The sequence below is a fragment of the Canis aureus genome, chromosome 11 (genome assembly GCF_053574225.1).
Source record: "Canis aureus isolate CA01 chromosome 11, VMU_Caureus_v.1.0, whole genome shotgun sequence".
Classification (NCBI taxonomy): Eukaryota; Metazoa; Chordata; class Mammalia; order Carnivora; family Canidae; genus Canis; species Canis aureus.
This window is the reverse complement of record NC_135621.1, coordinates 69,496,316-69,519,224: the sequence shown is the minus strand read 5'-3', so window position 1 is coordinate 69,519,224 and position 22,909 is coordinate 69,496,316. Positions and strand designations below refer to the sequence as shown.

Genomic DNA, 22,909 nt, shown 5'->3' with positions numbered 1-22,909 from the left:
TTTTCATGTAATGAGAACTTTTAAGATCCATTCTCTTAGTAACTTTCAAATATACAAAACAGATTGTTAACAGAGTCGCCATGCTGTATATTACATCCCTAGGACTTATTTATTTGATAATTGGAAGTTTGTACCTTTGGCCACCTTCACCCGTTTTGCCCATCCACCTGTCCACCACCTCTGGCAATCAGCAATTTGTTCTCTGTATCTGTGAGCTTTGTTTTGTTTTGTTTTGTTTTGTTAGATTCCAGATATAAGTGAGATTACTTTATATTTGTCTTTCTCTAACTTATTGCACTTAGCATAATGCCCTCACAATCCATCCGTGTTGTCACAAATGGCAAGATTTCCTTCTTTTTTTATGGCTGAATGATATTCCATTGTATATGAAAATCTTCTTAACTGGAGAATTGGGTTCTTTTGTATATGCTTTTGTTAATGGTGTTTGGGGATTTATTTCTTCTTTTTATACGTTTGCTTTCCTCTTTGACAGATTAAACTGTAAGTGGTGGAAATCATGTACATAGAAAGGACTGTAGAAGCCAATGGGATGGATTGATACAAATGAGGGTCCAAGAGTTTGAGAAGCAAAGGCAGAGCTTAGAGGAAGGCTGAATAAGCCAGAGAAAGAGATCACAAGGAGAGATAAATTCTGACCAGAAAGACAGAGAGAGGATCTGGAAAGGCAATGTCTTAGGGTTGAGTAGTTGAAAAAGTCTAGGTAGGAGTGGATTGTCGGTAATACCAGATTCTATGAAAGGTGATTAATTTGTTAGAAGATTGTGGAAGTGAATGTTTCCATGGAATAGTAGGGACAAAAGTTTTGTGGGCACAGAAAAGGCCTGATACAGCATATAATCTTAGAGTGAAAGATTTATAAGGATAGGGACAACTTCAGGATGGGAAAAGATACCTATCAAGATGTGGGAGCCTTGATGCAACAGAACAGAGGTCCCTGATGAATCAAAGTCTTCAAGGTAATAAAAATCTCTGCACTTTCTTCTGATGTGGGTTTCTTTTCAAGAGTCTACATAGAGACTGCACAGATTACATGCCTAATTACGAGTTGTAAGAAATGCAATATAAATGACGAGGGTGTCTCAATAGGCAGTGCTGATGAATCCATTAATTTGGATATCATTGATCAAGCACTGTGAAGTTAATCCTGCAATGTGGGTTAGATCAGAGCATACATTAATAAACGCACTTGCGCTTGACCTATAAAATGAATTATCAACATGTCCCATAGGGCCGTGAAACCGGTGAGCTCTCTGAAGAATCATCACTATCACTAAGCCATTTTAAAGGCCTGGGTTTAGATTTTCATTAGGAGAAATATCTCTGAATGTCTTTCCTAATGAAAACCAAGTGCCTAATTTTTGCTAAAACAGACTCAGGGCAATTATTAAAGTTTTTGCTCTTAGAGTGAAAATAAAGTAATTTTACTTTACCTGTACCTTTTGTCACCTTTCCTTTGGGAAGTGACTGCAATTACCAATTTATTTAGCAAATATTTATTAAACAGTGCTGACAGCGTGGCACTCATCCTAAATGACACTAGCTTTTCACACAGATTTAGGAGGAGCTATTTACATTTTATTTAGGAAAAGAATACTTAACTAGGCTGTACTTCATCTAGGTATCTTAAATAAAGCACTATTTCAGGATAAAGAGTAATTACCCACATTGCTGAAAGTTTTGACTGTTCAGAAAAAGCTCTGTTCATTTTCTCCTAGAACTCTGAGAATAGGATATTGAGAAAAACAATGTTAAAAGGTGGCTGGATACCTTTTGAGATGGCTCCCTTCAGAAAAGAGGATTTTGCTTTCTGTAAGAAAAATCCTTTTATAGAATCTTTGCTTATGAAAAGTGAATGATTTCCCCCTAGTCCACCTAGATATTGGGGAAAGTGCTTTATTTACTTTACATAATAAAATAATAAGAATTTGGCAGTTGTCTCCTGGCAACTCAAGAAGGAGTTGTATTAGAGCTTGAGCACTATTCAGAGAAGAGGAAAGATGGAGTTAGAGTCTTATAGAAAGAGAACATGGCTGGGGCGCCTGGGTGGCCCAGTGGTTGAGCATCTGCCTTGGCTCAGGCCGTGATCTCGGGGTCCTGGGATTGAGTCCCCCCACAGGGAGCCTGCTTCTCCCTCTGCCTATGTCTCTGCCTTTTTCTGTGTGTTTCATGAATAAGTAAATAAAATCTTAAAAAAAAAAAAAAAAAGAGAACATGGCTGAAGGTCAGGGCTGAAGGGATAAAGAGAGTTGTTAAGAGGTTACTTATGGTAGAATGATTGGATGTATTTATGATATAAAACATTCTACTCGAAGTTGGTTTCTGATCTGTGTATAATCTAATTTTTTTCCATAATCTTTAATAAAAGTCAATTTTACACAGCAGCCCTTATTTAATGGTGCTTTTAGTAATGAATGATGAGGAGCTCTCCCATGCTTGTGACAAAGTAGAAATGGAGACTTCACCTTGAGCTCAGAGGGCAAGGAGGGCAATTTCAATTTCAGAAGGAATAGGAATTGCATAGAGGAAACCCTTTGGGAACACATGGGAGTATTGTGGAGGGTCTAGTCTTCTCATGGAAAACAGAATGGAAGCAGAGTGATCTTATTTACAAAAACATGGTTCCTGGTTCCTGGATGCCAGAGAACTTGATGATAGCTGGCTTACACTAGAAATGCTGATAGCAATGTCAGTTGATCATGAGAATTTGCTCACTCCAAGCAGCCCACGGGAAAAAAACAACCAACCAACCAACCAACCAACCAACCAAACAAACAAACAAACAAAAACAGACCTTGAAACTGTTAGGATTTGAATTGGAAATAACAGATTTTTTTCAAAAAGGTAAGTGAACACATTCTATTTCAACGTAAATGCCATTCCAATATTAACATTTTCCTGTGTAGTTAGCACTTCTTTTTCAAGCCATTTTCAGCTGTAGAGAAACTTTAATAGGTCAAATCATGTTCTATACAGTAAAAATAGTTTAATTCTTTTGAGAACTTTAGTAGCTTGTGGTCCAAAGGAGGTCAGACTATATCTTAACACCTGCTTTGCATTCTCAATAGCTTTTAGCAAAAGATTCTCATGCAGAATGTACACCCAGTCATTGAGGTTACCATTTGCTGAACACAGTAATAATGACTTCCAATGGGAATTATTATTATTTTGATAGTTTTTTTTAAGCTAGTGTTTCTCCTGATATAAAAAACCATGCAACCATATAAGAGAAAGTTAGGAAGCCACAATGTGTCAGATAAAACTTGGGAGGAGAATCACAGAACAGTTAAGAAGGACCAGGCTTTGGAGTTAAACTGGGCAAGTTGAAATACTGGCTCTGTCTCTCACCTATTGTGACTCTGGATAACTTACTCATTCTCCTTGCTCCTCATTAAAAAAAAAAATCTATACAATGAGAGGATTAAATTAACTGGCACGTGGTAAGTGCTTAATAAATGCTAGCTTCCATAGAAGGTGATTCTCGATGCTATCAACCAAGTCACCTATCCATGTAACACCCATTGTTACCTAGCCTGTGCTAGGATCTGTTAGACTATGGAGACACAGAAGAGGAAACACTAACCCCATTCTTTTAAGGCTTCATAGGCTTTAGAGTTTTGGGGGGAGCCTCGGGCTAAGACTCATTCTTCTGTGACTGTATAACCAATAAGAAATAGGAGAGAATGAATTGGGATCCAAACTTTATCCTTAGAAGCTCAACATTTCCAAAACATGGGGTGTGGTAGAGAGAAATAGGAAAATGGGGTATCCCAGATTCACCTATCATTCCTTTATAGACTGAGCAGCGGAGGGAACCCTTCCTTCCGGGCTGTGAGGAAGACCTTGCCAAGGTCTTCCATGGGCTAGCTTCATGAAGGCAGGAAGTAGATGAGAAAACATCTGTTCTCGTGAAGAATCAAGACTGAGAGAGCACGGAAAGGGCACCTTTCCCAGTCTGATTCAAAAGAACTTCACCCAAGTGTGGGTGGGTCTTGGTCTAATCCCACCATCATAATAAAAAATTCCTTTTGTAGCCTCATAAATGTGCATATGTGTGCAGTTTTAAATTCAAGAGGATGGATTTTGTATTAAAGGAATCTCCATTCATGTTTATTAATGGAGAGGTTGTAGAGCAGGACTGGTGTTTGTTTCATTTATTTAGCACTTGTGACAAGATGGCTCTGGGCCTGGCTGGTGCGAGGGCATTGCTTTATTGATTAAATAATGTGATGAAAGGGAATGGTGCTTATGTGTTGAGAGATTATTGCCAGAGACACTTGGCCAACAAAGTGCTGAAAGGAGAGCAGTGTGACACTTTCACTGTAAGTAATTAGCAGCCAGTTGGAACTGAAACACAGTATCCTGGGGAAAGTTCCAGTTAATGCTGCAGGTTTGCATTTTTGAAGGCATGCGGAATCATACATTTTGTTTCCCAGTTGAGCTCATTTTTTTGACTCTGAATAATTAAAAATAAACATCTGAAACTACAGTGACATAAAACAATATATTTGAAATGGCACAAAAGAAAACAGTCCACTTTTACAGAAAAGGGTCACAGTTCTATTCTCAGGAATCATATATAAAACAGTAAAAAATTTCAAACAGTGCATTTATTACATTACTTTATTGTGGTTCTAAAGAAAGTCTACAATTCTTAGAGATGTTTTAGGATCTGTGTGAAGTGGATGTATTTGTTCACGCCTTTATGGGAGAAAACAGGGCTGGACTACTCATGAGTATAACCTGAACTTATCTATTGGCCTATGGATTTGAAAGATATTTTGCCAAGAAAGATGGTGATCTCTGAGAACCCAAGGCAGTAGTGGATTTACTTCACGTGATGGCGTTGGGGTCTACTCTCTGCCTTGAGTACATGGTCTAATCGACTGGAAAGGGATGCATGGAGCATTAGGGGCTCCTCTTGACAAACTGACGTATATCCCACCGTTTCTGTTCCACCATGGACTAGATCTATCGTAATCAAAACAGAGTATTTTTTCTAACGTTCTCTTCTTCATTCTTTATCTTCTTTCTTTCTCTCTTTTTCTTTCTCTGCTTGAATTCTTTATTTCCCTTCTCCTTTTTTTCCCTCTCTCTCTCCTCTCTAGTAAATAGTTAAAACAAGGACTCTGGAGGCTGTCTTCTTGTTTCCAAATCCTGGTACTTTGACATATTAGCTATGTGACCTTGGGAAAACCACTTGATCTTTCTGTGCCTCAGTTTCCTCATTTGTAAAATGGTTATAAAGGTAGTATCTAGAGCATAGGATTATTATAAGGATACATGTTGAAAATATTGAAGTCATTCTTGACACATAGTAAATGCTATTATACTTCATATATTTTTATATACTAATAAATACTCTGATTTGATTCCCACTGACTCAAAAAATATGTACTGGTTCCCTAAGATCTACACAATCATACAAGGGGTTCAAGGTGGGTGTTCAATTGTTTGGCTATAAACTGTCTTTCGAAAGTTTTTTCACAGCATGCTTCACATACTCCATGTTCTGGTCACTCACTACCACCTGAATTTGCCATATATTTTCCTACTTCTCCAAACTACTCACTCAGCCAGAAATGGCTTCATTTCTTCTTGTTTTCTGACACTCAGAAGCTGAACACTTATGTTTTTTATTATTTATCTAAAGAGATTGAATACTACAAGTACATTAAAAGTTTCCTGTGTTGACTGTTCTCATTTAATAGGGTTGTGGGAAGCCAAATAATAGCTCCCCTCTCCCAAATGTCTGCATCCTAATTCCTGGAGCTAGTGAATGTTACCTTACATTGCAAAGACTTTGCGGATGAGATTAGGATTGTCAGATGGGAAGATTATTTGGATTATTCACATGGCCCCAAGTGCAGTCACAGGTGTCATTATAAAGAGAGAGGAAGGGAGATTTCACACAGAAGCTAAGGCACCTGTGACTGTAGAGGCAGAGTTTGGAGTGATGTAGTCACAAATCAAGGACCACCAGCAGCCACCAGAAGTTGGAAGAGGCAGTGAACAGATTCTCCCTTAGAGTCTTCAAAGGGAGCATGGCCCTGTCTACACCTTGATTTTAGCTCTGTAGGACTTATTTTAGACTCTGGCCTCCAGAAGTATAAGAGCGTGAATTTATGTTGTTGTTAGCTACAAGTTTGTGGTGATTTGTTACAGCAGCCTCACGAAACTACGACGGTAGTATTGCGGTCTACTATTTTATTTCCAACATTTTCCTTCATTTATTTTTTAAAGTCATATAGAGTAAAATTCACTGTTTTTGGTGTACAAGTCCTTGAGTTTTGACAAATTAATAGATTCGTGTAATTACTACCACAATCAATATATAGAATAGTTACGGAAGAACAACAAAGCTGGAGGCATCGTACTATCTGATTTCAAACTATGTTGCAAAGCTATAGTAATCAAAACAATATGATACTATCATGAAGACAGACACATAGATTAAAGGAAGAGAATAGAGAGCCCAGAAATAAATCCATGCATATACGGTCAAATTAATTTATGGTAAAGAGGCCAGGAATATGTAATGGAATGCAAAAGAGTGAAACTAGACCCCTATCTTACACCATACACAAAAAATAAACTCAAAATGGATTAAAGATGTGAGTGCAAAATCTGATATAAAAGTCATAGAAGAAAATGTGGGTGGTAGGCTTTTTGACATCAGCCTTGGCAATGATGTTTTTTTTTTTGATGGGGGGATCTGACACCAAAAGCAAAGGCAATAAAAGCAAAAATAAACAAGAGGGATTACATCAAACTAAAAAGCTTCTGTACAACGAAGGAAACCACCAACAAAATGAAAAAGACAACCTATAAAAGGGAGAAAATACTTGGAAGTTATATACCTGATAAGGGGTTAATGTAAAAAATAAATAGAAAACTCCCACAGTTCAACTTCAAAAAAAACAAAATAAAAACAAACAAAACCCCCAAAACAAATCTGATTACAAAATGTACATGGGAACTGAATAAACATTTTTCCAAAGGAGGAACAAATGGCTGCAAGGTCGGTGAAAAGATCATCGACATCACTAATCATCAGGGAAATGCACATCAAAACCACGGTACGCTATTACCTCACATCTGTTAGAATGGCAGTCATCAAAAAGTCAAGAGGTAAGTGTTAGCCATGATGTGGAGAAGAGGGAACCCTTCTGTACTTTGATGGGAATGGAAATTGGTGCAGCTGTTATGGAAAACAGTATGGCAGTTCCTCAAAAAATTAAAAGTGGAACTACCGTATGATCTGCAATCCCCCTTCTGAGTACATATTAAAAGGAAAAGAAAACAGGGTCTCAGAGAGAAATCTGCACTCCCATACTAATTGAGTCTATCAATGCATGAATGGATAAAGAAGATACGGTACATATATATGTTGGAATATTATTCAGCCGTGGGAAAGGAGATCTTGTCATTTGCAACAACACGGATGGACCTTGATGGTGTTGTGCTAAGTGAAGAAGGCAGATGGAGAACAGTAAATACCCCATGACATCACTTCTATATGAAATCTAAATACAAAGTCAGATTCATAGAAACAGAGTGGAAAGTGGTTGCCAGGGGCTGGAATATTGGGAAAACGGTGAATAGTTACTAAAAGAGCCTTCAGCTATAAGATGAATAAATTCTGAAGATCTAATGTACAACATGGTAGAAGAAAGTTTTTCATAATATGTATGTATATGAAATGACCATGTCGTGGACTTGAATTATCTTATAATATTTTTTGGTCGATTATACCTCAATAAAGTAGAAATTTAAAAAAAAATTAAAAAATATAGAGAGAGAACAGTTCTAACACCTACTGCCATGCCCCACTAATTGTCCTTGTGCTACTCCTGTGTAGTCAAATTCTTCCCACACACTTAAACCCTGGCAACCATGGAACATGGTTCATGTTCCATGGAACATGGATCATTATAATTTTGCATTTCCCAGAATGTCATATAAATGGATTTATTCAATATGTAGTTTTTTTTTTTTTTTTTAAAAAAAGATTTTATTTGGGACACCTGGGTGGCTCAGTCAGTTAAGCATCTGCCTTTGGCTCAGGTCATGATCTCAGTGTCCTGGGATCAAACCCCACGTCAGGCTCTCTGCTCAGCAGGGAGTCTGCTTCTCCCCTCTACTTCTCACTCTCCCTCTGTACTCTTCCTCTCTCTCTCTCTGTCTCTCAAGTAAATAAGGAAAGAAAAATCTTTTAAAAAAAGAAAAAAAGACTTTATTTATTTATTCATGAGAGACACAGAGAGAGAGGCAGAGACATAGACAGAGGGAGAAGCAGGCTCCCTATGGGACTCGGTCCCAAGACTCGGGATCACACCCTGAGCCGAAGGCAGACACTTAACTGCTGAGGCCACCCAGGCATCCCCAATATATAGTTTTTTGAGTCTAATTCTTTCACTTCACATAAGCATTTGAAATATATCTCATGTCATTGCGTGTATCAATAGTTTGCTCCTCTTTATCACACAATAGTATTCCATTCCACAACTAGTTTATTCATTCCTTGAATGAGGAACATTTGAGTTGTTTGCAGTTATTAGTAATTATGGGTAAAGTTGATATAAATATTCATAAAAAACTCTTTGTTTTTATTTCACTTGGGTAAATATCTATGAGCGGAATCTGTGGGTTGTATGGTAAACGTATGCTTAACTTTATAAGAAACCACCAAACTGATTTCCAAATGTCTGTACTACTTTCTATTCACAATGACAATGTGTTAGAGTTCTACTTGCTTTTCATCCTTTCTAGTTCTTGGCATTGTCATTTAGAAATTTTTTTAGGGGCGCCTGGGTGGTTCAGTCGGTTAAACGACTGACTCTTGGTTTCAGCTCAGGTCATGATCTCAGAGTTGTGAGATGCAGCCCCCATCAGGCTCAGCACTGGGGGAGGGGCCTGCTTAAGATTCTCTCCCTCTCCTTTTGCCCCCTACTCACGGGCTCTCTCTCTCTCTATTTCTCAAATAACAAATAAAATAAAAATAAAAATTTTTTTATATTTTATTTTTAGCCATCTTAATACTTCCATGTAGTGGTAGCTCACTGTGGTTTTTATTTGCATTTCTCTAATGACTAAGTATGCTAAGCATATTTTTCATCTGTGCTTGTTTTCCATCCGTATGCTTTATTTGATGAGATGTCTAATATTCTATACACTGTTCTAATTGAGTTATTTTTAAAATTTTGAGTTTTGAGAGCCCTTTGTATATTCTAACAGAAGACTTTTGTCAAGTATGTGATCTATAAATATTTTCCCCTAGTTGGTTGTTTTCCCATTCACTTAATGGTGTCTTTTGTAGGAACAAGCTGTAATTTGGGTGGAGTCTAACTTATAATTTCCTTTTTTTTTCAGATCATGGTGTTGGTGTCAAGAGCTCATTGCCTCATTAAGAGTCACAAAGATTTTCTCCTATATTTTCTTCTAAAATTTTCATAGTTAATGTTTCACATTTAAATTTATTATTCATTTTGAGTTTATTTATTTTTTTGTATAAAGTGTGCGCTTTTTTTTTTCACGTTGATGCCCATTTGTTCCAATTGTTGAAAAAACTATCCTTTCCCCATTGAATAGTTTTGTCAAAATAAAGTTGGCCTTATTTGTGTGTCTACCTCTGGATTCTCTGTTTTATTCTGTGAATCCCCGTGTCCATCTTTTTGCCAATATGATGTTGTCTTGACTTCTGTAGGTTTATAGTAAGTAATAAAATCAAATTTTATTTCATTATTTTTCCGCCTTTGTTCTTTTCCAAATTTTTTTGACAGTTCTAACTCCTGTGCCTTTCCACATATATTTTAGTATTAGCTTGTTGGTGTCTACACAGAAGGCTGGTAGTTTTAACTTGGATTTCATTGTATCTATAGGTCAATTTGGGAAGAGTTGACATTTTAACAATATTTAGTCTTCCCCAACTTGTTTTTTTTAACTTCGATAAATAAGTCAGCATTTAAATTTATTTTTGTGGTCACTGGTTGTTTAGATATTTCCACGTTTTTCTTATTTCTTTGTCCATCAATACCTCCTACAATCTATGCTGTGCTTCTCTATTCAGTTTCCTTGCTTCTAAAGCCTTCTTTATTGTAATCGTTTGCAAGTAAAATGAGTAATTCTGGGAGTGGCAAACTCTTTTAGTATTTTGTAAGATATCTTTATATCATTTTTACTCTTACATAATAAATTAGCTAGTTATAAAATTATAGAGTAATTTTTCCTCTATGCATTGATATATCTCTTCAAAGACCATTCTCTAATACAGTTTTTAAAAATGTTATTGGTCTGACAGTTTTTCCTATCTTTTTTTGTTTGTTTGTTTTTGCTTTGTTTTGGTGTTCTACATTGTCATCATGCTGTTTAGACATAATTAAAAATTTTTTTTCTTGCTTCAGACTCATGATTTAGGAATTTGTGGAATTATGTCTTTAATCAGTTCTGGGAAACTCTTGGTCATTATCTCTTCAGGAATGCTTTGCTTTCTTTCTCCAAATTACCCTATACACACGTGCACTTGCAGTCTTTCCATATTTTCCATTTCTATAGAGGATTGTCTGGGCAATTTCTTTAGACCAGTGCTTCAGTTTACTAATTATTTTGTTATTTTGTCTGTTTTTATCATATCTATTGGTTTATATTTTACCATAGTTTTCATTTCTAGAAGTATTGGTTATTTAAAAAATCTCATCCATTTTTCTTGGTGTTTTGTTCTTAGGGCTTTTTATTCCTTCTTTTTTGTGTTTATCATTTTGCATTAATTTTTTGAGATATTTTAAAGCAGCTGTATTATATATTTTCTCTAGGTTCTTTTCCTGTTGCATATGCTGTCTGCTGTCAGTCATGTGGCTTTTCTGTAGGTGAGTTCTGCAACTGTTCTTTGGAAAGTAATAATTGGGAGAGCTTTATAGTTGTTGGGATATCATCTCTCTGGGATCAATTTTTATATAATTTTCTGGTCTTTGGACACAAAATCTATACAATGTGAAAGCTTTGATTTCACAGAGGAGTACCGCCCCCCCCCCAAATATCCTATGCTAGAGTATAGATATTTTTTTTCTTTTCCATTTGTTCTTACTTCCTTCCACCTATCATTCCTCCTCCCAGTAGCCCCATAGCATTGAATCAGCTCTCCATGGTGAATGCTCTTTGTTTATGGAGCTGAGAATTTTCCTTTATTTTCTTAGACGCTCAAGTATTTATTTCAAACATTCTGTTGTTAAATGCTTAGATCTTGTTAATTCTTGTCAATTCACTGTTAGTAGGGTCTGCCACCTTGCTGTAAGAAATCCTGTAGATTATCCAAGTAATGGATATCTACCACTCTTTCAACCTAAGTACTATTTCTTATGGATTTTATTTTTTCCAGAATACCTAGTATAGTATTTATGTGTAGTAGTTGCCAAAAATTTCTTGTGGAAGGAATGAATAAAAGTGAAGTGTGTGTTTCAGGATTATCTGGTAGAATGGAGAGTTATGCTATTTCTAGAAATGAGGTAAAATTGAAGAAAAATACATAACTTAGCCATATCAAATTCTGTTGGTCTCCCCAGATTCATTCTCTCTGCATTTTTCTGTGTCCTGGGGGAGGCAAACCAGTATGAATGAATCATCTAGGCTTCCTGGCTCTCTGGCTTCCATTGGGGATGGGTTGAAGAGAAACACCAACAGGGCAAGGAAAAACAAGAAAAAATATGTTAAAGGAGGGCTTCTCAAACTTCAATATGCCTACAAATTACCTGGGAATCTTGCTGAAATGAAAGTTCTGAATCCATGGTGTAGTCAAAGGTTCTGCATTTCTACCAAACTCCTTAGTGATTGCTGTTGATGTTTTGAGGACCACTCTACAAATGTCAGGAGTTGGAGTATTTTTCTTTATTCTATCCCTTCTTTGGGTGTCTACATTTCAGGACTGGATGTGTCCATCCCTCTTTGACAATGGTCTCTATGTTAGCTATGTACATTAGAATTATCTATGAGGTTTTTGAAAACCTGATGCCCTGGCTACATCCCAGATACGTTATATCAGAATCTCTGGGGGTAGGTACCAAGTGTCAATGATCCTTAAAGCTCTAATGTACAGCCAGGATTGAGAACAATGGATAGATAAATCTTTGACTGTAGGTTCTGTTGGTTGGCCCCCTTTCCATGGCTACAACTCTCCAAAGGCAATGATAACCCTGTTTTCCCTACTCCTTGCCCCTTCAGATCTATGAGTAGTAGTGATTTCTGGTTGTTGCTAGTTACAGAGTATCTTGACCTATTATTTAGGTTCCCTAACCCTGCCCATATCTCTTTAAATAGTTCCTTTAATTAATTACAGTAGTCACCTCTTATCCATGGTTTTGCTTTGTGCAGTTTCAATTTTTCAATTACCCATGTCAACCACAGTCTGGAAGCAAATGATGATCCTCCTTTGGACATATTGTCAGAAAGTGGATAGTAGCCTAATACTAGGTCACATTGCCTATGTCATTCACCTTACTTCATCTAGGGTAGGCATTTTATTGTCTCACAGCATCACAAGAAGAAAAAGTGTGAGTCTAGTAAAATAAGATTTTGAGAGAGAAAAACCATTTATTTACTTTTCTTATAGAATATTGTTATAATTATTCTATTTTTTACTGGTTATTGTTAAACTCTTATTGTGTGTGTATATATGTATATACATATAAATTTTATCATAGGTATGTATAGGGAAAAACATAGTATTTCATGGGTTTAGTACTATCCTTGGCTTCAGGCATCCACTGAAGATCTTGGAACATATCCCCTAATTATAAAGAGACAGAGGACTCTTCTATCATTAAACTCCCAGCTCTTTGCTGCCAAAACTACAGTTGATATTTTAAGATAAGAAATTTGACTTTTATTTTGTAGGTAATTGGGAAACCAATGTAATCTTAGAAACAGTGTCAAGTTCAGAATTGCGCATCAGTTATTGCTTTCAGATGGAATTTTTCATTTCGCATACTTTAAATTTAGGAGTATTGAATTTTACTATAAGGTGCCAAGCTCAAACATTTTTTATATATAAAAAATGTGCTAAAAGCACAACTTAAGCTAACATTGACTTTTTGAAATTAGAGAAAAAGAGTAATATAACATTAAGTCAGTTTCTGTTTTTTAAAAAACTTTATTTGTGAGACAGAGAGCGAGAGAGAAGGGGGGGGGCAAAGGGTGAGAGTGAGGGAGAAGCAAGATTCCCTGCTGAGCTTGGAGCCCTGATGCAGGGCACAATCTTACAATCCTGAGAGATCATGATCTGAGCTGAAATTAAGAGTCTGATGCTTAACTGACTGAGCTACCCAGGCACCCCACATTAATTCAGTTTCTAATTACTATTGTTCTTTAGCGGTGATGTAGCCATAACTTAACCTGTGGATCAGATTGATTGCTTCCTCATTAGAATTTTCTTGAACTTGCACCCTAACTGAAAAGCTGAGTCAAGTCACCATGCTATTGCTCCCTAGTTTCCCTAGGAAGGTACTGGCATTTCCATTGCTTTGTGAGTCATGGTGTCATCACTTGAAATAGTGAGTTTGAATTTATTTTTCCTTCCTGAGTACTACCCATTTCCTTAGAGTTCACATTTCAAGAACTCCCTAGATGTTCTGACTGAATTGCCATTTTAAGAGGCCCTCCATTTCAGCTTCTCAACTCTCTACCAATAATCCTGCCTTTAATCCTAGCAAAGGACTTTCCCTACAAAGACCCCTAAACCATCATAATGCCCCAGGAGAAAATTATTCTCTAATCTTCCCCTCAATTTCTTCTTGTAAACATTGAGCCTCTGGCACTCTACCCAGAGCATTGTTAGCCTTTTGTCTCTTCTTCCATATAAATGGGCTTTTGCAATCAGACTTAAGTATAATCTTGAACTGAACTTAAGTGAACAAATGATTTCCTCCGTGATGTTGTATTACAGCTCTGTAGTGGGGGAAAATTTTTTTTTTAATTTGTTTTCCCTACTGAAAACTGGGTAAGAGTTTGCTCCTACTAATCCTACTTCAGGGCCACAGCCCTATCTTTAAGATAGGTGTAAAAAAAAAAAACATGAACTTGAGAAAGTGGGTTTTGAATGAAGCAGTGTTTCATAGCTCCGGCTACAGATTTAGATGCTCTAGCTCAGCCCATTTGGAAATATTCTCTTCCTCACTGTGATTTCTTCCTTCTTTTTCATAAGAGTAGAGAGAAGAGGGGGAGTAAGTTAGAAGTTAGAAGTTCGGTTAAGACACGATGACAAACAATCATGTTGGCAAGTGACTTGTCTTTCATGTGATAGAATATATTGGTTGTAAAATATTTAGGAAATGTTTGATTGGGGCCTTCAGAAAGAGAGACACTTGCCCAGGCCTTTTTGGAGCCATTTATGCCTAAAGGATCTGCTTTCTGCTACATAGATGCATCTGAAAGATTGAAAAATTAAAACCATCAGTGTGCACTGTGAAAGAAAATGAGCTTCTTAGGCTTTAGTGGACTTTTAAATATGTGAATTTTTTTTTGTAACCTAATTCAAATGTTAATAAAAAAGATAAGAGAATTGATCTGAATGTCTTTATTCTTATACTCATAAACCAAATTCTACACATTAGTTCAGAAATATTGAACCTTTAACCAATTATAAACACCCCTATTCTAATTACTTAGATTGAAGTACTTCTAAGGATTGCATCTAGGCATGTAGTTATAGAAATGAATGTTTTTGTAAGGTTTTTTTTTCTGTAATGCCTTCAGTTTTTTTCTTTTATAAAAAAGAAATGTTTCAGGTGTTTTGGGATGTTCTTGTAGCTATTTATGGGCAATAGATGAATTGATTAGTAACAAGCTAATGGATCACCTACTTCCCTAGTATGTCCTTCATATTCTGTGATGCAGATACAAGATTTCTAAGAGAACAGTGGACATATACACACACAAACCATCTCTGCTAAAGGAAAGCCTCAAATGCAGCACAATCCTAAACAACCATTTACAAATCCATTGGTTTTGGAATGATGTTTGCTTTCTTAATTGCTTTTTCTAAAGCCTGATATTAAAATCATTTTGCCAAGGAAAAGAGTAAGGAACTATTTTGGAACAAAGGAGAATAAGAGAAATGGCAAGCAAATGCAATGCATGGTCCATGATATTTTGGGACATGAGAACAGAGTCGTGATCAACTAAATATACTCTGAATGAAACAGATAAATTAGACGATAATATTGTATTCATTTCAATTTTCTGATGCTGATAATTGTATGTAGTTTTGTAAGAGGATGTCCTTCTTTATTAGGAATATACACTGTATTTTGGGCTAAAGGAGGACCGCATCTGTAACTTATTCTCAAAATAATTGATAAAACATGTTTTTATGCATAAACCCATCACATACATGTACATGTAAGGCATATACATATATGTACATACAACACATTGGTAGATAAAGCACATGTGGTAAAATACTAACATTTGGAGAATGTGGATGAAGTCTATATGGGAATTTTTAAAAACCTAATTAATTAATTAATTTTTTATAAGGAATTCTTTGAGCCGTTCTTGCAAATCTTTTCTGTGAGTGTGAAATTATGTCAAGATTAAAAATTAAAAGCAAAGCATAAAAACCACTTTTCATGTTTTTGACACAGGAGCAGCTGCTCACAAGCAATAAGATAGGAGGAAAACCCCAATCATTTATAGAAGATTGTAGGTCCTATTAAAACTTAGTAAACACTATTAGTCTATATATTTTCATATGGCCATTTTTCAAAACCACAGCTATGTTCAGTGAATTAGAACAAATCCAACCAGAGAGTGGGAAGTCGTCATTTCTGTAACATTTTACCTTGTAGTTGTTAAAATGCCAAGATACCTTCAGTGTGTTATATGTGATGGTATAGGTTTATTTTCATGAGCGCTGATACTTTTCAGATGTTTGTTTTATTAGCCTACCTACTTTTCTTCTTTCTGGTACTGAAAACATTGGGTCCTGTTAATTTCAGAATAAACAGGAAACACATAGTGAATTCTTTATAGATATATTTCCTTGTTGTTAGATTGGCTAATTCTTACGAAGCATTAAGTGTATTAAATGGTGGGGAACAGTTCTACTTTATATTCTACGTCACCAAATCTTTTCTTCAAAGCATTTTTCCCCTTCACAGCAGACACTTCTTAGTCAGTATACATTTTCTCACGAGACTCCACCTTCCTATCCACAGACTCATGTGCTCCAGGGCAGGCAACCTCAACCCTGCTTCCAGTGGCTTTCGGAATCCAGTCATGGTGATCCCATTTCCCTTGCCAGTGACTGGATTTAGGAATCAACATGTAGCTTATTTTTAGCCAAAGTAAAATGCTGACTAGGATTTAAGGAGCATTTAACTTATTCCTGAGAACAAGAGAGGTTTATCTTCCTTAGTGTGGAGTCTGGGTATGAAACTATGTGCAGCTATCTAAGCTGGTGAAGGGCAGGGCAGTGGAAAGACTGAAAAAGACTCTAGGTGCTCGATGACACCCATGAGCTGCTGAATCGGTCAGCCCTAGAACTAAAATTGCCTAATTACTGTGAATCTGTGTTGCCAACTTGAAGGGAAATATATGCTACACTGTTATTACATATTCTGGAAGATTTTTACAATTTTTTTTTAGTTCCATGATTTATTATTAAAAAGCCAGTTCACTCATCAAACCAACCAGATGATATATAGGCTTTTTTTTATTTCACTTAAACAAACCATAGAAATGCAGTTTCCTTGAGTCACAGTCACCATCTCATTCACCCTCTGAGATATATAATAACATTTCAGAAAGAGAGATTTGTGATAAAGAAGATGAAGGAATTCTAGCTCAAACTAGAGGTAATGATATTTGCCTACTTCATAAGTGATATGAGAATTAAATGTGTTACCATATTTAAAGCTCATAGAACAGTGGTTGGCAGGTAGTGAGTTCACAGTGATTTTAACAACAGCAATGATGATAATAATTACTCCTTTTTATGGCTTTTATTGCTAAGAAACTTACCATCTCAATTTTAAATTGTTTTTATTCTAAGTAATAGGCTCTTTGAGAAGCAAATGAACACTACCAACATATTCAATTTCCGAAGAGTTTTAGGGAGTAAGTAACTCTCAGTTCTTAGATGAAAAACTTGAAAACTTGAATCCTATAGACAGAACTCTCCACCTACAAGTACACTTTTGGTCACCACACTGATACCGAGTCCAACATAAAATCTACAACAAAAATAAAAAAATCAACAACAAAATCTAAAATTTTGAAGGGCGGCATGAAGTCGTGTGGCATTTATCAAATTCTCAGTGTGTGTCTCTCGTGAATAAATAAATAAAATCTTAAAAAAAAAATCTGGGGATCCCTGGGTGGTGCAGCGGTTTGGCGCCTGCCTTTGGCCCAGGGCGCGATCTTGGAGACCCGGGATCGAATCCCACGTCGGGCTCCCGGTGCATGGAGCCTGCTTCTCCCTCTGCCTGTGTCTCTGCCTCTCTCTCTCTCTCTCTCTGTGTGTGTGTGACTATCATGAATAAATAAATCTTTAAAAAAAAAATCTGACTTACTGGCTTCTCATATGGAAAAAAGTGTAGATCTCTGCCTACAACATAATAGGCACTCAAAGCAACGTCCCCTTTTCCTTGCCTCTGCCCACAGGCGGCCTCCTCCTCTTCCCCGGCTGGATTGGAGTTTATGAAACCATCAGGTAAAGCGATGCTGACATCAGCCAAGTGTCTTTACACAAACAGGTAGCCCTGTCCTATGTATTACGTCGTCATCCAAGCTGGGAACACCGGAAGCACACTGAGTGACATGAGTCCTGAAGCAGGGAAAGTCGACTATACTTACACTACAACAAATAGTATCTCGTGTTCCTCACAGCTAAGAAGTCACCCTGGCCTGTTTTTAAAAGATCAGATACTTGGTGAGACCTACTGATTGTTTCCAGTGTGGTTCCCTCAGCAGAATGACCTTGTGTCCAACAAAAACGAAGTGTGAGGACAGTGGGCCGCGGTGGCAGGCTGAGCACCGGGGCTGACCGAGGGCCCAGATGCCACCACACTAGGGCTGCCCGGGCCACAGGCTCCCATCGGAGGTCAAGGAGGGGGAAGGAGATGCATCGTCTGGTGATGACCATGGCTCTTCCGCACGGCCCCCCTACCACAGGGGCAGACCCTTTGTTTTACTTCCTCCACGTCCCATGCTTTTCTTGGGCACTACTCACCTCGGCTCCTTACTTGCTGTCTGCTGTGTGAGGCCCGAGGGTCAGGGAAAACCAAAACCAAAACCCAAAACCAAAACATATATGGTTTTGCTGTCAGCGTTGAACAAAACAAGGGACTGATTCTCCTCTTGCCCTCCCTGCCTCCCCTCTTCCTTCCTTTCCTTTTCTCTTCCTCCTCCTCCCAGTTCTTTGTCCTTTTCTTCTTCTTTAATAGAACATCTATCTTGATGCCTGAACTTCGTGGAACTGCTGAGTTGGTCAAGGCAGTAAATCGAGCCGGTCCCTTCTACCTCTAGAAAATACGAAGGCATCCTCTGCCATCGAGCTGGCCCCCTTGGCGGGATCAAGTGCTACTGTTAACAGGAAGGCAGGAAAGTACATTATCACTTCGGGGCTGTCATTACCGGAGGGCTTCGCTGTGAGCTATAGCATCCAGAGAGAGCAGCAAGGGAGGGAAAAGGGGAGGCCAGAGAGCAGCAAGGGAGGGAAAGAAAAAGCAAGGTTTTGTTTGTTTGCTTGTTTGTGAGGCTGACCAGAATGGTGAGGATGTTGGCAGTAGAGGAGTTCCACTCGAATGCAAAACATCATACTACTTTCATTTAAAAGGTGATGAAGACAGCCACCTTCTTCTTTTTTCCTGTAGGAACGGAAATGGGAAAAACACGGGCTGTCAGCCCCACCCCGGCTTCAGCTGATCAATCCATGTCGAATAAGATCTTCTATTTAGTTATAAACTTCAAGATGTGTATTTTAGAACCAGAGAAATCCCAAAGAGATCAGCTCATTTTACTTTTTTCTTGCTACTTGTAGAAAAAAAAATTACAGTCTAAGATTTCCTTTTCTCTTTGGTGTAAATTTTAAAATATATTTAAACAAATCACTTATCTAATATCTCAAATGATGGCAATAAGATGGCTAGAGCTATGAGTGCTTTGGATTTTTTTAGCTTAGTTCAGAACCCAGTGGCTAAGTGCTGTCTTTAAGTAACGTTAGCACCATCTTGTAACGGGAGTTTTGCTGAAGGCAAAGGAGAAAAGTTCGGCATCTTGGGTTTTGCTTCCTTCATTCCTTTATACCCGGGTTGCTGAGCACAGACACTGGGTCTTACCCGACAGCAATTATAATCATTTTTGTCTGTTTCTTCGAAGTCTGTTTTCTGTCTGGATGCTGTTGTGCAGCATATCGGATAAGCAGATCCCTAATGAGTTCAAAGTCAGCTAGTTAGTTCCTGGATGTGTAGCAGGCCCTGTTAATCCGGTTATGTGTAGCAGGTTTCTCATTTTTCCTATATCCACCCTCCACCCTGCCTCACTAAGGTTTCTATTTTTTTTTTTCTTTTGCAGAACAATTCACCTTTAGCAGTAGAGAAATCAACATTTTTCTTTTAAAGCAATAGTGGTAAGCAAGGTGTTGTAGAAAACGCAAACAGTATGGAATAGCTATTATTATATGGGAGACCTACTATTCCCTACAGGACCATCTGTTTTCCTAACAACAACAACAACAATAACAAAAAATACAATGCTCCCTGAGTTATTTTTTAAAGGGCTTAAGCAGTCATTCAGATAATCAGACTTCCTTGCTGTGAAATTTCATCAAAGTGTACTCAATCCTTGAACTCATATCTGAGTCCATTTTGCCAATCAGATAAAACTTCCTAGGCTTTTTCCTAGAGGCATGAGGGTTAACTTGATCTTATTGCATTGCAAAAGATTTTGTGTTACAAACCATTTTTCATAAAAGCTATTTGTTGTGTTACGGGAATTCCAGACAGGCTCCTTGTTAGGATGGATTTGGGTGAGAGGATGGCTTGCTCTGCCTTATGGCTTAGGGTGAAATGAAAATTCTTAGAGATTCTTACAAGTTACCAGCAGAAGAAATGAAAAGACAAAAATGATATGGGAAAATTAGCATCTTAGTATTGTAAATATGTTATTTCTCTTGAACAGACCAACAATTGTTTTTTGGGGGGGTAAAAAAAAAGGAAGAAAGAAAATGGCTCTAAGGACATCCCTAATTTGGAAGCAATGAATTCATTTGTCTTAAAATTGTCACTTCCTTTCCTTTTTCCTTTCCTTTCCTTTCCTTTCCTTTCCTTTCCTTTCCTTTCCTTTCCTTTCCTTTCCTTTCCTTTCCTTTCCTTTCGACATAGAGGTTGAAGCCAACTCATTCCTTTCTTTTTTCCTTTGAAAGGTCGGCCACCCTGTGCTTGCCCACTCTCATCCACTCCAGCACAAACAGCCTTTGCATCAAAAAAGCACTAGGTGGTGCCCATTTTCTTTGCCGGTGAAAGAGCTGGATTTCCCCCAAGGGAGTCACTACGGGGAAGTTTATGAGCCCCCAGCCCCATACCGCGCAGTCCCCTCCTCTGACAGATGACCAGGAGCCTGGTGTCACGTTCAGTCATTTCCCGAAAGTATCCCAGGGCTTGCCAGTTTTAGGACAGAGTTTTAGTTTTGGAAGTCAGTGGTTTTAAATGTGAAGGTAAGAGTGGAGGGTTGGTGGTGGCAAAAAGCTTTGAATATTCCCTTTGAAAATAAAAGATAAGAGGAATAAAGGCTGTAACCCTGCCATCTGTGTCTCTAAAGAGTCATGGCTTAATATCTTTGCCAAGGCTTTCCTCCTGCAGACCATCCAGACAATGCAGTTCACGTGCTGACTTAATTTTTCCCATTTTTAGCCATAATCAAGCTATAAAAATAATAAACGAAAATAAAGGTTAATCTTAAATTTCAATTTGCCTCTTCATGAAAATAATTCTTTGTCAAATGAGGTATGGTTAAACGGAGGATTTTGCATGCCCATGTTCACCCCCATACTTACTGTTTGAAGAGGTGGCTTTAGACCACTGGGTTTATTCCTTAAAAAAAAAAAAAAATCTTATTAGGCACGCTTAACAGATTGTTGCTTTGTGAGGAAGGAGAGCACATAACTGGCTAGGAAGATGTTTTCTTCAGGATAATTTTATCCAGGCGGTATGCCCATCAGATTTGTTTCAGAATTTAGAAGCGTTTAGCAAGTTTTTGTTATAGTACCAGCAGTTGAGCATGATCGTACTTTTGCTACAAAATAAAAAAAGAAGAAAAGAATATATGGACTTTTTTTTTAAGTTGAATTAGGCAAAAATGATTGTCAATCTGTGATCTATTCTCTGAAATTTGGCTGGCTAGGGTTAATTTGTTCGAATGCATCTATTCTGCCTTAAAGAGGGCAAGAAGATAGTTTTCTGAATGTTAAAAAGTAGACTCTGGCCATAAAATCTGAATCGTGTTTCCCAGTTGATGAAACATCTTCCAAAATAAAGGAAAAAATAAAGATTGCTAGTAGTTCTAAAAAGTCGAACTAAGAAAAAAAGCCTTATTATGAAACTATAAGAATTATTTCTGTGCTCTAGCTGCCCTGTCATATGTCATGACATGTGGCAGGTTGACTGCTCATTAATTCTATTTATATCAGTATGATAATCCACCCCACTGAGTACACATGTGTTAAAATATTCATAAATTATGTTTATTGCGAACAAATATACATTAAATGCCAAAAGAAGACCATTATTTAAAGACAAAACTAGTCAACAATCAAATAAGCATAGCCTTTTTACTGTCAGTCCACTACATTATGTTTTATCAAATTCACATTAATTGCCTCTCTTTCCAATGCCTCATAGGGAATGTTTATCTTTTGTTTTTAAACTGCACAAAAGAGATAGCTTTCATCGAAAGGAAAAAAAAAAAACAACTTGGGAAACAGAAGGGGTTATATTATCTGACCAATAATAATATCAACTGGAACAAACCATCCAAAAAGAACTGCACTTCTGGCCTCCAAATTGTTAAAAAAGATGTGTCACTTGAATCCTAATACAGACTTGAATTGAATTTAAGGGTGTTTCTTGAAGTCGTAGACCAATTAAATAAATCAGATAGCTTTTTGATAAAAGGCTGTAAATAAAACTTGGGGGTTTATTCATATTTTGGAACCAAATACCTGAGGGCATGGTTAAGAAAATCTAGAGCATGGGGAATTGAAACCAATAATTAAAATGTACTACAGCACACTGTGTTTTGAAACTTATTACTTCCAAATGAAACAATCTTGAACTACTCTATTTTGAGTGATTTCAGGAAGTTGAAAAAGTTGAGGTGATTATTCTTTTTACAAGCTGGCTGTGCAGTTACAGACCACAGTCGAAAAGTTTGAATTCCTTGTCAAAATCCAAAGTGGTTTTAGTTAAAATATATTGCCTAACTTACCCAATCCATCATCTTCTGAATTAATGCCATGGAAACATCTAGGATTATTAATTATTAGGACCACACTTCAGGTAAATGACTAAACTAAGGGTCATTTGAAAAAAGTGAACTGTGTCTTGGTCTGAGAGTCTATTTGCAGTCCTCCCTAGGAAACGTATAAATTTTCAAAACTTTAATTATGCTTAAAGGGACACTTTTATTTCTGGAGAGAAATGACAAATGAGGAGTAAAACAAAGTAGGAAATTCTGATTTTGCTTCATTGTTATTGTACCCTTCTTTTACAGAGCAGGGGAGGACACAACATGGGCATGAAGTACTTGAACGTTACCAGTACTTTGCTACAGGAAGGAAGCCGTCACCCCTGGATCGCGTGCTACCGTCAGGTAAGATCTTCATTATTTCTCCTCGTCATCCTCC

At 37.3% G+C, this 22,909-nt stretch overlaps 1 long non-coding RNA gene across 8 annotated transcripts in view; it reads left to right on the top strand.

Moving 5' to 3' along the window:
* The window catches only part of LOC144324308 (uncharacterized), a 253,334-nt gene that overhangs the window by 41,956 nt on the left and 188,469 nt on the right, over window positions 1-22,909 (top strand). For 5 of the 8 annotated variants that reach the window (XR_013389841.1, XR_013389839.1, XR_013389843.1 and 2 more), the window contains exon 4: window positions 22,777-22,875. This is a non-coding gene — a long non-coding RNA (uncharacterized LOC144324308). Of the gene's footprint in view, window positions 1-7,019; window positions 7,150-9,390; window positions 9,637-22,776; window positions 22,876-22,909 lie in introns of those variants that run through there. The other 3 variants (XR_013389844.1, XR_013389840.1, XR_013389845.1) reach the window with 2 other exon arrangements.